Below are 13,766 nucleotides of genomic sequence, written 5' to 3'. Positions count from 1 at the left end.
TCCAACAATGTGTGTTGGAATGTTTTTAATTCCAATCTTAGCCCCTCCCACATTCTGACCCCTGCTAGCTCCTGCAGACACTCTTGACTCGGGATACAACCAAATACTTATGCATTATTTACAATAAAGAGATAGTGTGTCCTAAACAGCTACACATTAGCTACAAATTTTTAGAGGAGGCAGAATATCCATTTTTTCATTCACACTTTCTAATAAGTTAATGGGTTATGTTTCACAAACTATAAACAAATATAGACAAAGTGGTCCTGATCAGGATAAGGCAGATGAATGAATGAATCTATAAACCCATAACAACACAAACTGTCTCCACTGCAGTTTTAAACCCCACTTCTTTCATAGCTCAAATGAGATTCCTTGTGATATGAATAAAGCACTGAAAACGTTCAGAAATGCAATGCATTTATCTTTTTTTTAATCATTTTTTGGCTACTGATAGCTTTTGTGCACATCTGCTGGCTTCATGCTGACAATGCATTTCTGTCCCTGGGGAATAACATTATGAAATAACACAATTATAATAGGTTTTTGTTTATATAAAGCATTTTGTTCATCTAAAGTTATACTTTTTGAATGGGGATTTACTGAATGTTATTGGAAGCCTCTTTCTTTGACCCACATACTGTATCACCTGCTCTACCTGCATGAAAGTAAAAACATTTCCTCCTTTTTTTGATCTCACATGAGCTCAGACCTAATGCACACAGCCAATTTACTTCTACAGCAGACAAACTTATCTAGAGCAACTTACATGCATATCATTTATATAACTGAGCACTTGAGAGGTTAAGGACCAGGAATAACATTTTGCCAGCATGGGGATCTGGCACACCATCTGATCAGTAGAATAATGTCATAACCACTGAGCTACCACTTACCTCAACAGGCACTGTCTAGTAAATTTATTTACATTCATGCCATTTGGCAGATGCCCTTACATTATCTCATTTATACAACTGAGCAATTGAGGGTCAAGGGCCTTAACTATCAGTAGCAGCTTGGTAGCCCTGAGATTCAAACTCCCAACCCACTGATCAGTAGTCCAACACCTTAACCACTGAGCTACCACTTCCTGTGAGTTTCCAAGTTAAAATGAATCACTTATGTGTTAGAATATCTACAGTTCTGCCAAATACCAGAAAGTGAATCATCATGAATAAACCAAATCAAATCAATGAGTCACTTCAGACTTTTAATGTCTCTTATACATGTGTCAGTAAGCAATCAGACACTCTCACATATGCATACTCATTCTTCAAAACACTGGTTTGATATTCAACAACTTAAAACCACTGATGCGTAAATTCAGCCAATCTGTGTATTTAGGGATTTGTTAATTAGTCAATTATTCCAGTTCTTTGATGCTGGGAGAGCTTAACACCACATTTTCTTTTTAGACAAATTAATCTGCCTCTGAAAGGCATTTTAGACAGTGAATATGTAATAATTATTTTGAAATAAAAAGTTACTAATACAAAAATACATATAATGAAATCAATAATTATAACATTAATTGGTTATGAGCAAATGTACGTGGCTTTTATGCCTTTGACACAGAGTAAATCAAAGGGTGAAAATGTCCTTTCTGGTCAGTGCTCAAAACATATCTTCTCTCTTACTGCTCCAGTGTGTCTTGCTTTCTTCACATCCCATTAGACACCTGATAAAGCTAAAATGAGTTCAGTGCAAACAGCCAACTCTCTTCAGCTGTTATCAGACCTGATAGCCCAGGGCTTTGGGGCTGGTAAGAGGCACTGAACCATAAAACATGTCACCATGGTAGTGAGGTCTCTCACAAGTACAGCTGTATGACTCAGAAGACCAGTTAAAGGGCCATCTTATATTTCAAATACAGCAAGTGAGTCAATCAGCTTAGTATAGAATGCAAGAGAACAAAAAATCAATTGAAACTTCAGATCTGAGCTTTCTTTATTTATGTACAATTGTGAAGAGTGAAGCTGTTGAATAAGTAAAAATAAGTACACAATTAATTAACCTACTGTCTTATCATTTTGTTCTCAATTAATTTAATTGTGCAGAACAGTAAAAAAAGAAATTGCTGTGACTAAATTTGTTTAAAATCTACACTAAGACTATAAATAGTATTAATAGCAGTTAAGCAGTTAATGCTAATTATGACCTTACAGCAAGGGCTAAATGCCACTGGCACCACTATAAGCAAGCAGTTGACAGGTATAGTAGTTAATGCATAAAACTGCTAATTAAGAGACAATAGACCAACATGCAGATTAAAAAAGTCAACTTAGAATTTCATTACAAAATAAAATGTCATTCAGGGTGGAGTTTTCCTTTTAAATCCTATCTTATGAATATGTTTTTCATTTTACAGAAGGTGAGGTAGTGGTAGCTCTTTTGTTTTTGTTTTTTCAGTAGCTACAGTAAAAATAATAGAAGAGGTTTGTAGCGAGAGTGAGTACTGAGAAACCTCTGGACCTGCCCATGGGATCTGGTGGTTTTAATGGGTTAAAACAGTTGTTTAAAATTAACATGCAAGCAGTCCATGGCAGAAAAGTCCCATCTTTTTATTCAGTTATTCATTTCAGAGAAAGTTGTTGAGTAACTAATATGAATTATTCACTAACGTCTGTGGATATAATAAAAGAAGAAAGTTTGTTGTAATGAGAGTGAAGCATAAGAAAAGTATGGATGTGCTCATTTGAATTTGGGGGTTTATGGGTTAATGCAGTTGCTTAAAGGTTGAAAATTAGTTTCTAAAACAAACATGAAGAATAATATCCTTTTGTTGTCAAGTCCACTGATCTCTAGGCCTGGCTGAGAACAGAGCAGCTGTCTGTATGATAAGATCAGAATACTAACGTTATAATATAACACAACCCTGGTGCACCAGATACATAAGCAGAGGGAAACAGTGATGGAGAGAATACATAAAATTGAGAGAGTGACAGATAAAAACAGTCTATGCAGAAATAGAGACTGATAAAGTCAACAGAACAGCGCAGTGAGAGGAGACGTGAGCTCGGAGAACTTGCTTTGCATAGTGGGAGACGGCTTTGAGGCAGAGGAGCAGAGGAAGAGTTTGCGGAGACGTGCTCTGACTCCACTCCTGCCACCTTTCTGAAGACAGAAAGAACCTAGAAGATACACCAGGATTATCAACATGGCTAGCAACGTGACATGAAACATGCATGACAGGTGGATCTGGAGCAGGAATGACAGGTTTCCACTGAGTTTGAAATCAGTCATAGTTAATGTTGCATTGATGAATGAGTGTTGAGTGGCAAAGAGAATTCACTGTTAGTCAGATCCAAGATGCACCATGCCTCGCAAACTTTAGCAAGTCCACACTACTATATACACCAATCAAGCATAACATTATGACCACCTGCCTAATATTGCGTTGGTTCCCCTTTTGCTGCCCTGACCCGTCATGCACTGTGTATTCTGACACCTTTCTATCAGAACCAGCATTAACTTCTTCAGTAATTTGAGCAACAGTAGCTCGTCTGTTGTATCGGCTCACACGGGCCAGCCTTCACTCCCCTCCTCTATCAATGAGCCTTGGCTGCCCATGACCCTGTTGCAGGTTCACCACTGTTCGTTCCTTGAACAACTTTTGATAGATACTGACCACTGCAGTCCGGGAACACCCCACAAGAGTTGCAGTTTTGGAGATGCTCTGATCCAGTCGTCTAGCCATCACAATTTGGCCCTTGTCTAACTCCCATAGTGCCATGATGAGGAGATAATCAGTGATATTCACGTCACCTGTCAGTGGTCATAATGTTATGCCTGATTGGTGTTTACACACACACACACACACACACACACATAAATAAATCATGTTAGAATTTTAACATTTTTTAGAAATTGTTGTAGGGAAAAAAAAGACAAAATATAAAATGACAATAACTTGGTTGGATAAGCATGCATGCCCCTGAACAACTACTTTATTGAAGCATCTTTTGATTGTTTTTTACACCACTCAGTCTTTTAGGGGAAGAGTCTCTCAGCAGGGCACATCGTGACTTTCTTGCAAAAACATTCTAGATCCTTCAGACTGTAAGGACATCTCCTGTGCAGCCTGCTTCAGGTCACCCCACAGATTTTTAGATGGATTCAGCTCTGAGCTCTGGCAAGGTCTTTCAAAAACATTGATTTTCTCTCGGTTAAGACATTGCTTTGTTGATTTGGATGTATGCTTTGGGTCATTGTCATGCTGAAAGGTGAAATTTGTTTTTCATCTTCAGCTTACTAGCTGACACCTGAAGGTTTCCTCTAAAATCGATTGGTATTTGTAGCTAGTTATGATTCCCTCTTGATAATAGCCAGAGCTCTGGCTGAAGAAAAGGAGCATGATGCTGCCACCACCATGCTGCACAATGGATAGGGTGTTCTTTATGTGCTGGCACCAAGCACACCTTTTGAAATATGGAATTATTACCTTTTGGAATTGGTCTTATGAGACCATAGCACATTCTGCCACATGGTATGGGGTGATTTTGTTGAATTTGGATGTTTTTTGTGAGAAAGAGCTTCAGTCTAGGCACCCCACCCCTAGCTCAGACATGTGAAAAATTTTTGAGAGATTGTTGTCACATGCAGAGAGTAATCATTTCTTGTCAGATAATCCTGTAGCTCCTCTAATGTTGCTGTTGGTCTCTTGGCAGCCTCCTTGGTAATTTTTTTGGAGGGACGTGTTCTTGGTGAAGTCATTGCTGTCCTTCATTTTCTCTATTTGTTGATGATGGCCTTTATGGTGTTCCATGGTAAAACTAATGTTTTAAAAATTCTTTTATAGCCCTCCCCTGAACGATAGTCAACAAATGAAATGCTTTATGTATATATTTCTACCTCACAAAAACCATTAGACATCTTAACAAGGGTGTGTAGACTTTCTGTATGCATTCTGTAGTCCTCTCTGAAAGGACTGGAATGGCAAGGCCAATTACTTTGTTTTTGCTATACACAGAAGACATTCAAGTTTTAAGATCCAAAGTTAATATATAGCTGAATTTCAGCTTTCATTTCCTGATATTTACATCTAGATGTGTTAAACAGAAAAGAACATCACGTCTGTGGTGGCTTCTGAGATCACCAAATAGTTATATAAGCAAAAGTATCGGAACAGATATTCTTGAAGTATATTTAAAAAAAAAAAATTAATAACAGCCTGCATCAACAAATAACTGAATCAATTTGGTGATCTACTGACATCACTAAACTGCTACATTCTTCTACTGCACCTTCTTTCAGTTGTATGTTTTGAGGTTGGTATCCTCTTCAGTAGGTTAAATGCTGCTCAGGTGACTTGAGGTCTGTGATTGACTTGGCCAGTCTAAAACTCTTCCGCTTTTTTCCCCTAATGATATCCTTTGTTGTGTTGGCAGTGTGTTTTGCGCCATTGTCTTGCTGCATGATAAAATGCCTCCAAATTAGATTGGATGCATTTGTCTGTTAACTACTCTGCTGCTACCATCATCAGTTCAATCATAAATATGTATTAGTGAACTTGTTTAAGCAGCAGCCATGCAAGGCCAAGCCACCATATCCATCATGTTTGACCGTTGAACTTGTATGTTTTGGTTCGTGAGCAGATCTTTTCTTTTTCCACACTTTGGCCTTTCCATCACTTTAGTAGAGGTTTCAGAACTTTTGTAGCTCATTTCTGTATTTCTTTGCTTATTTCAATCTGGCCTTCAGATTCTCACTCCTAATAAGGGGTTTGCCTCATGTGGTATGGTGTTTATATTTTTGCTCTCGTAGTGTTATTCCAGTAGTGGTTGTGATACCATCAACCCCTGCTCTTTGAAGGTTGTTGGTTACTGACTGATTTGTTTGGATTTTTCTTTATAGCTCTTACAAAGTTTCTGACTTTCCAAATTGTTGTATTCACTTTGCATCCTGGAGTGTTGCATTGTGTGCGTTTGTGTGGATGTGGATCCCTGGGCAACAAGAAAAAAACCTGTATGAAATATGTTCCAATATTTTTGATCAATTGGAAAATAAGTGGGTTCAAACAAAGGGTGCCGTGTCTTAAGTTGTTTAACACATCTAGGTGTAAATATCAGGTATATTCTGATATATCATCTCATACTTTGATCTCAAATGTCTTCAGTATATATAGTACACAAATTTAGAAAATGCCTGCACACATAACATTTCTCTATTGCAATGGAAGAATGCTCTATATAGCATGTTTTATATAAGGTTTATGTTTTGTTTCTTTTCATTTTCTTTCTCCACTTCTTTTTTGTGGCCTACACTTTGAAGTGCCTAACTCTTTTTATGTTTGCCTGTGCAAATATATCCTATCTCACCTAGTGCTAGCATCAGTAGTTTCAGCAAAGCGGGATGGTAAAGCTTTACATGACCCTGAAGAACTGCTGAAAATCCCACTGTAAGGTTTTAAAGACAGAGTGGGCATAAGACGATGAGCTTTCCTCCACAGCTATAGCCATCCATCACCACACACCTGCTCAATTATCAGAGCAACACAGATAGCAAGGAAAAAGACACTGTGATGGAGTAGATGTCAGAGCTGAAAGGATGGTAAACTATTTTGGCAGCTATGTGTAATTGTTTAAATAGCAGATAATTGGAGATTGCTCAAATCATTATTTGGCATGAATGCAGGTTGAACTTGGAGTCCCTCCTGAATTGATTGGCTGGCTGGAATTGACATTGGGCCAGAGTAGAGGAAATTGAAGTACATGCAATATCAGTGTTAATAGACCTTGAGAGCTTATACTGTATACCCTGGTTGAATGTATTGTAAAGCCATAAACACATAATGCACAATAAATGTTTGTTGAAATGCTCTGAAAACACCTACATTAAAGTTCTCTTGGAAAATAAAACACGAAAAAACCCAGCATTCATTTCTTTTCACGGTGTCTCTCAGTAATGTGCTGTTAAATTAAAAAAAAGCCCTATATTATGATAGATGATTATGTTCATTATAAACAAATCTTGCTCACCAGACAGAATATATATATATATTTACCTACATGCAGCAGGTTTTAAATCATGCATACTCATGCACACTCTGAATGCCTTTAATCGTATAAAGAACGGCTGGTGACAAGTTCAAGCAACACAAATTGAATTAGATAAACCTGTTCATGATGATTAAATGTTGACAAGATGTTAAAAGGGAAACTGGCGATGTCTTAATGAATATTTTATGAAGCTGCATCTAGCAAGAAAAACATGCCTGATGCCCATTCAATAAAACAAATAAACAAGAGACCGCTTGACGCACTCATGACGTACTTTTGCCATTCTGTAAAGAAGCCTTGCTAACATTTGACTGAATTCATAATGTTTAGATAGACAGTGTGTGAAATGTCAGTACATGACTCAACCTGATCTTTCAACCTCACCATAACATCACCACTGTCTAGAACAGGGATTTTGAAGTAGAAATGGAGTCAGATACTCCAGGCAAAGGATAAATATTTGGGGGTGAGACACAAGATCACAGCTATTATGTAAATGAATTGTGCATCAGAGTACACTTTCAAGTTTATTGATAAATCCACATGTGCTGTACGTAAGTGAGAAAGACGTGTATCAACTGCAACACACTATGAAAGAAAATTCTATTTAAATACATACAATGACAGGAGTAACTACTTACTGTTCATGTAACAAAAAATGTATTTTTTCAAGAATTTTTTTGGTATTTTTGAAACCTGAAAGAATATTTAACATTCTTGAGAAAAAAATCCTTGTAATCTCCACAAACTGTCACCGGCTTTCCCCCATTTTATACGTCAGCTTCCCTGTAGTCTAATCCCTTAGACAAAATCAAATAGATATCAACAGAAAAAAGGTTGCCGAGATGAATAGGTGTGATAATGGATTTATAAACTACGTAGGCAGTCGACAGAAAACAGAATGCCATGATGCATGAGCACCTCACTGAGGTGAGGTTTGTTGTCAAGTTTCAACTATCACATTATTATAACCATTCCATGGTTCCAAGGGATTCATGAAAGTCCTTCCTTCATGAAACCCACACAATGAAGTGCCTGAGAATAATCCAAGTATTACAGGAACTACAGATACAATATTCAGCAAGCCATCCAGGGCTTCTTCTAAAGATTAAGGGCTGAAAACCTGGATCACTCTTGTCAAGAGGGTAAGCCTTGTCCATAGATGGCTCTATTAATTAGAGTGTTTCTAAACATACATCCCAATCAATCAGGAAATCTTTACTGGACACAAAATCAGTGTTTCCCAATGGCCAACTGAGTTTCTGGATTTGAACCCTACTGAAAACCTGTTGTCTGATTTGAAGAGGGAAAGCTACATGCACAAACCTAAGACTATAAAAGAGCTTTAAGTGTTTATTAGCAAGCTATCCTTGTACCAGTTTCTCTAAACTTATTAGACATTACACAGAGGCTTAGTGCTATTATTCTCTCCAGGGGAGGATTCAGTAATTAATTGGTGAAGCCATTGTTTAGCAGAAAAAAGGCACTATTTTAGAAACCTCTGAAAAATATTGTGTACAAATCAAACTGTGTATATTTTTCATTTTATACTGTCAAGCCAGTATGGCCTGCTGGAGCTGACTACACCAAATCAATTCTTCACTCAATGGAGGTTGTGCTGATTTCAGGTGCTGGGTTTGCACTTCAGTAAATAGCAATTTTCTTCAGAACACTGATGATGATTATTATTAGGACTGGATGGCCATTGACCTAATCACACTGTGTGTTATCCTTCAAAGAACTGCACAATGAGGCAGTTAAATTTTTTCCTACTTCATCAAACACCAGAAAGAGTTCTTCAGTTGGTTGCACTTGGAAAACCTTGAAGGATTTACTGTATGTAAAACCTACAACAATTTCCTTTTTTAGAAAAGGTTCTAGGTAGAACTTCTCTTCTCTCTAGAAAGCTAAATGTGTTCAACATCTATAACCCTTGAATAACTCCCTCTCTCTCTCTCTCTCTCTCTCTCTCTTACTTTTACTTTCAAAAATACTTTAATAAGAAAGAAAGTTTACCAAAGCAGGTAAGGTTAGCTCCTTAGTTTAAAATGAACACTCTGAGATTGTCAGAGAACAGCTCATATTTAAAGAATGTCTGGTTTAAACCAAACCAGTGATGTACAGTATGCACTCCAGATCCCTGATCAGTGTGAATTACCATAGCCTGTGTAAAATCAATCAAAACCCATGCAGGCATTGACATAGTAAATTACCTATGAAGCTCTGTAATTATATAATACAATGTTAAGTCAGCTACAATATATGCTGTATTTATGAGTCTGGAAAGTTTCATTTTTCTGCACTTCAACATCATCTCCAAGTTCTGAGTGGATTTATAACTTTCCATTTCCTGCTGGCATCCATCAGATTTCTCACTGCTCTTCCACATATATTATGTACATAGTCTGGGCCAATGATGCATCCACATTCTTAGGGTCTCCATTACTGTGTACTGTATGATTTACAAACTTTAATGCTCCACAACGGTCCCTGCCTGTTAGAATAGACTAATTTATGATCTGTTCTCAGGCATAACCACCTGCCCATGGCGTCAACAGCAGATACAGTTAGAGCACATGCTCTGGTGAGCCACAATTCAAAAACCCGGTGGGCTTTTAAAAAGCTACAACCAAGCATGATGTAAAAGTACTTCATAAGCACTGCAGGAAGACGGAAACAATATAATCCCCCTCCCCTTACTGTGGCCATGTACACCATATTTAACTATAGGAAACTGTAAGTGTAGGAAACAACACTTACTCTCATTCAATCAGCATGCCTTAGTCTAAAAGCCTTATATTCACTTATATACTTATATTTACTTATAAAATTCATTTATTTTCACTGATGTTCAGGATGTGTAATTCCAAATTCCAGTCCAAGCTGTGCTTATGGAGCTGCTCCAACAAAGTAGCTAAACTAATTCTAGGTGATTTCTCTCACAAAAGATGGCTCTAATTTTGGGTTCTTTAATGTAATTAGCCATCAAAGACACATTGATATATACCACAAAGTCTTTCTCATGGTTAATGAAAGAGCAACTGCACTGTATAAGGCCCGCTCAGTGTTTGGCTCTGCATAGAACCTTCCATCTCTTTAATTGGCAGAGTCATAAATAAGACAATAAATGAGCATAAAATGAGGTGTCTGATTAGTAGCACACTTGATCTGTACACCTCCAGATGGACTTTGGAAAATGACAAAGAATTTGACTACTAATTGATAAATTGTGCAGATGTTCAAAAATTAAAAACCCAAGATCACATCTGTTCTGCTCAGAGATGGACCAGCAAAGACACACTCAAACATAGCAAACCTCCGAAGACACACACAAAAACTCATTTAGTGCTGGGTCGAGAGAGCAGAAAATCATTCGCCAAGGTCCCTATGCCAAATATAACATATAATGAACATGTAATGTAAACCTGTAAGATGGTTTATTCTATAGATTGGAAGCCTGTCAAGAAGAGGACCTAATGCTTACATTAAATAAAATACTGCCTAAAGCATTTACCTGGGGAAGAACATGAAGAACATTCATCCATTCCACAGCTATTTCATTCGATTATAGCTTTTCTTATTGACAATTCAAGTTAAAGTGGAGGAATGTAAAGAATCTTTTTAGCATCAAAGTATTACTAAAGGTTGTTTTGCTCTTCTTGTCCAGTTCTTTCACATCAAATAAGTGATCCATGTGGCAGGACTAAAGCAAGATGCTTATCTGTTTGGTGAAAACTCAGTTTTACTAGTAAATAAAAGCAGGCATGCAGAATAATTTACATGTTAGTTAGGCTCACTGCATGTTTGCACATGCATATTCCCGCAGTGTGTAGAGGGCAGACTTTCAAATTAGAGATGAATGACAGAAGCAAGCTGCCAAAAGCCGAACATTAATAAAGCACAGATGGTCACTAAACCCAAGAGATGTATTGCGTTTCTCAAATGTTAACTACAAGTGACAAAACACACAAACACACACCTGTCATATCCACCATGGACAATTCCCCTCCAGTTCACCAGAGGGCAACCCTCTTTGAATGTGTTGCTTCGTTGTTTCACTGATTTCATGTACACACACCTGTCTTGTATAGCTCTTGATAAGTTCCTCTATATAACTTCTGTGTTTTGTTGCTTGCTGTTTGTTTTATTGGTTGTGGTTGTGTGTGTAGTTAGCGCCTGTTGTGCAATCCCATTTTGAGCCTTATTTGTTTTCAATGTATATCCTTTCTTGTTTTGTTTTTTTTAAACCACTTCACTGACATCCACCTACCTGGATTTGTAACAACTATACCCTGTGTGAAAGCCTTAAATGGGGTTGTAAAATATACATAGAAGTATTATAAAGTCCTTGACTTTATAGTAACATATTTTAATGGAGAATATTGAACAATAGGTTTTGCCATTGCTTTGACCAAGAATATTTAACATGAATTAACTGGCATCAGTTCACAGACAAGAAAAGTATGAACCATATGCCATGTAATGATGACAAATAGTTCATTACAAGCCATGATCCGAAATACAAACCTGACAGAAACATTAATCATGGATTATGAAGAAATTACCTCAATGCTAGAAAATCTGTATTTAAATACTGTTTAAATCTAACAAGCTGTTTACAATCGTATCACTTAGTAGAATTTTGACTGAGTGTAAGAAATTCAAGCCTGTTTTCAATCTCCATAAAATTGCACTGGAAGGATGCAATATGAAAAGGGAATGCTGATGTAGGGCTCTAAAAAAAAATAAATCACTTTTTGTTTGCCTTCACATAGAGCTCAGTTTGATTCTCATGGCTTGCATAATAGCAACATTATTAGAGCTGATGATATACATGACAACAGGCAGAATCACACATAAATTATGAGGACTGAGATTATTATTTAAAGATCAGCTCATTTACATGTAAACATATGTTCTCACTGAAAGTCGTATTAGTTACTGACTTCAAATATTAAAAAAAAAATGTAAAAGTATTAAAGTTGTACCCAAAATCATTTAGAATCGGTTATCCCAGACATGATGAGATTTAGGTTTTAATCCTGTATCTCATATCACTAACGAAGAGAAAATGCAAAGTCTCTTTGAATGATGAAGCCGCAAACAAGCAACAGCACATTAAGATAACACGCTGGCTCTTTAAGATAAGGAAGCTGAGCTTTGAAAAACCCAGTGCGGTAGAAAACTGGGCTAAAATTAGATATGCAATTATCAAGGAAATTTAAATGGAGATGAGACAAATTCACTCAGGGCCAGACATAATAAACACTCCAAATATCCTAAACAAGGAGAAGTAAAAAAAAAAAAAAAAACAGTCATTTAAAATGATAACATGTAAACAAAATATAATTCAAAATTGATCATTCGGAATGATGAATTATTAGCTAAGATATAATCTATAAACACATCTCCAGCCTACATATCACACAGCCTGCACATCACAGAGGATTTCTGGGGACGTGTTATTCCACATTTAGCTTTGAAATGAAACTAGAGATTAATGCTTATGGTGAAGATTCTACCCAGACTGTTTTGATGAAAAATTTTGAATTTGTCCCTTAGGCTCCAATCTTGAAAGCCTCCTTTGCATCCCATTTTAAATATATGTGGTAGGAGATACCAGTGTTTACAAAATCTTGTGTCAAAGCCAGTCACATTGAAACGCTGCAAGAATGTATGCTAACAAAGGTTTAATCCACATCCTTTTTATTTTGAGTCTTGTTTCTCAACAAAATGGAGCCCTTTTAGACATCAAGGCTAAGCTATAACATATCTGGCATTTAAAGCAATCAGTTTTGCTGTTGTACAATCTATGGTCTGAATTCTTGCATTTAGCCTATGGCATTGCAAATGTGGGGATTGCTGAATAAAGAATGCATTCGGAATAAGACCAACACGTATTGTGCTTCAGGTTAGCTTTATTGGAGTACTCCTAAATCCAACTTGCGTGACAGTCCACTTATATTGTATCTTCCCCTTAATGTGGATTGATACTCAGAAATAAGATGTAGGGCCTCATAACTGTGTGTATCTCTGCTGCACACCTGAGTAAAACTGATGAGAATGTCTTTCAGTTCGCTTGAATCTAGCTGCTGAGAAAGTGTCCTTAATGTTCATTTCTCAGACTGGACAGCCATTAGCATCCATTAAGTCCCTGTAATTCTAATGGATTGAGACAGTCCTCACTTAAGCTTCCACAAATGTGTGGGTCAACCTTCTACCGTCTGTCTGATTATAGCTAAAGCCACCTGAGGGGAAGCACAGAAACTAAACTGGAAAGGTCATGTCAGTCTTTTACCTAATGTCTAAAACCTCCAAGCTTGAATTAAAGATTGGAAAAAGGAGTTAATAACAAATTGCCCTTTATGTTGTGTGCAATAAAAGCTACCATAACTTACATTTACACATAAATGTAGTCGCATGCCTCTCATACTAATTCGATACGGTTATGGCTATGATGGTTTTCCGTCAATCTGATCATTAAAATGTCTAATTGTAAATCAAAGCAACTAGTACTGGGGTGTCATTTATCAAAGCATCCGTAGAACAGGTTCTTCATTTGGGAATAAGAGCTGCCATTATACATAATGAAATTCCCATTTATCACACAATACACACAATCCTGTGCTCATTTACATAAAGAAACACCCTCGATTCACCATATATGCTAAAAAACCTTATACGTCATCTTTGAAAAACCTAGTTCTCTGTTCATGGTATGCGTGGTGCAAACAACATGGAGCATGTTGAATAGACAAAGAAGATGAA

The 13,766-nt window shown here is 37.0% G+C and overlaps 1 protein-coding gene across 5 annotated transcripts in view; it reads right to left on the bottom strand.

The window, feature by feature from the left end:
• The window catches only part of kcnip4a (potassium voltage-gated channel interacting protein 4a), a 124,269-nt gene that overhangs the window by 12,916 nt on the left and 97,587 nt on the right, over window positions 1-13,766 (bottom strand). The window lies entirely within an intron of this gene.

Source organism: Hemibagrus wyckioides, linkage group LG07 (genome assembly GCF_019097595.1).
Source record: "Hemibagrus wyckioides isolate EC202008001 linkage group LG07, SWU_Hwy_1.0, whole genome shotgun sequence".
NCBI lineage: Eukaryota > Metazoa > Chordata > Actinopteri > Siluriformes > Bagridae > Hemibagrus > Hemibagrus wyckioides.
Note: the sequence above shows the minus strand (reverse complement) of the source record. Positions and strands in the feature narration are given on the sequence as shown.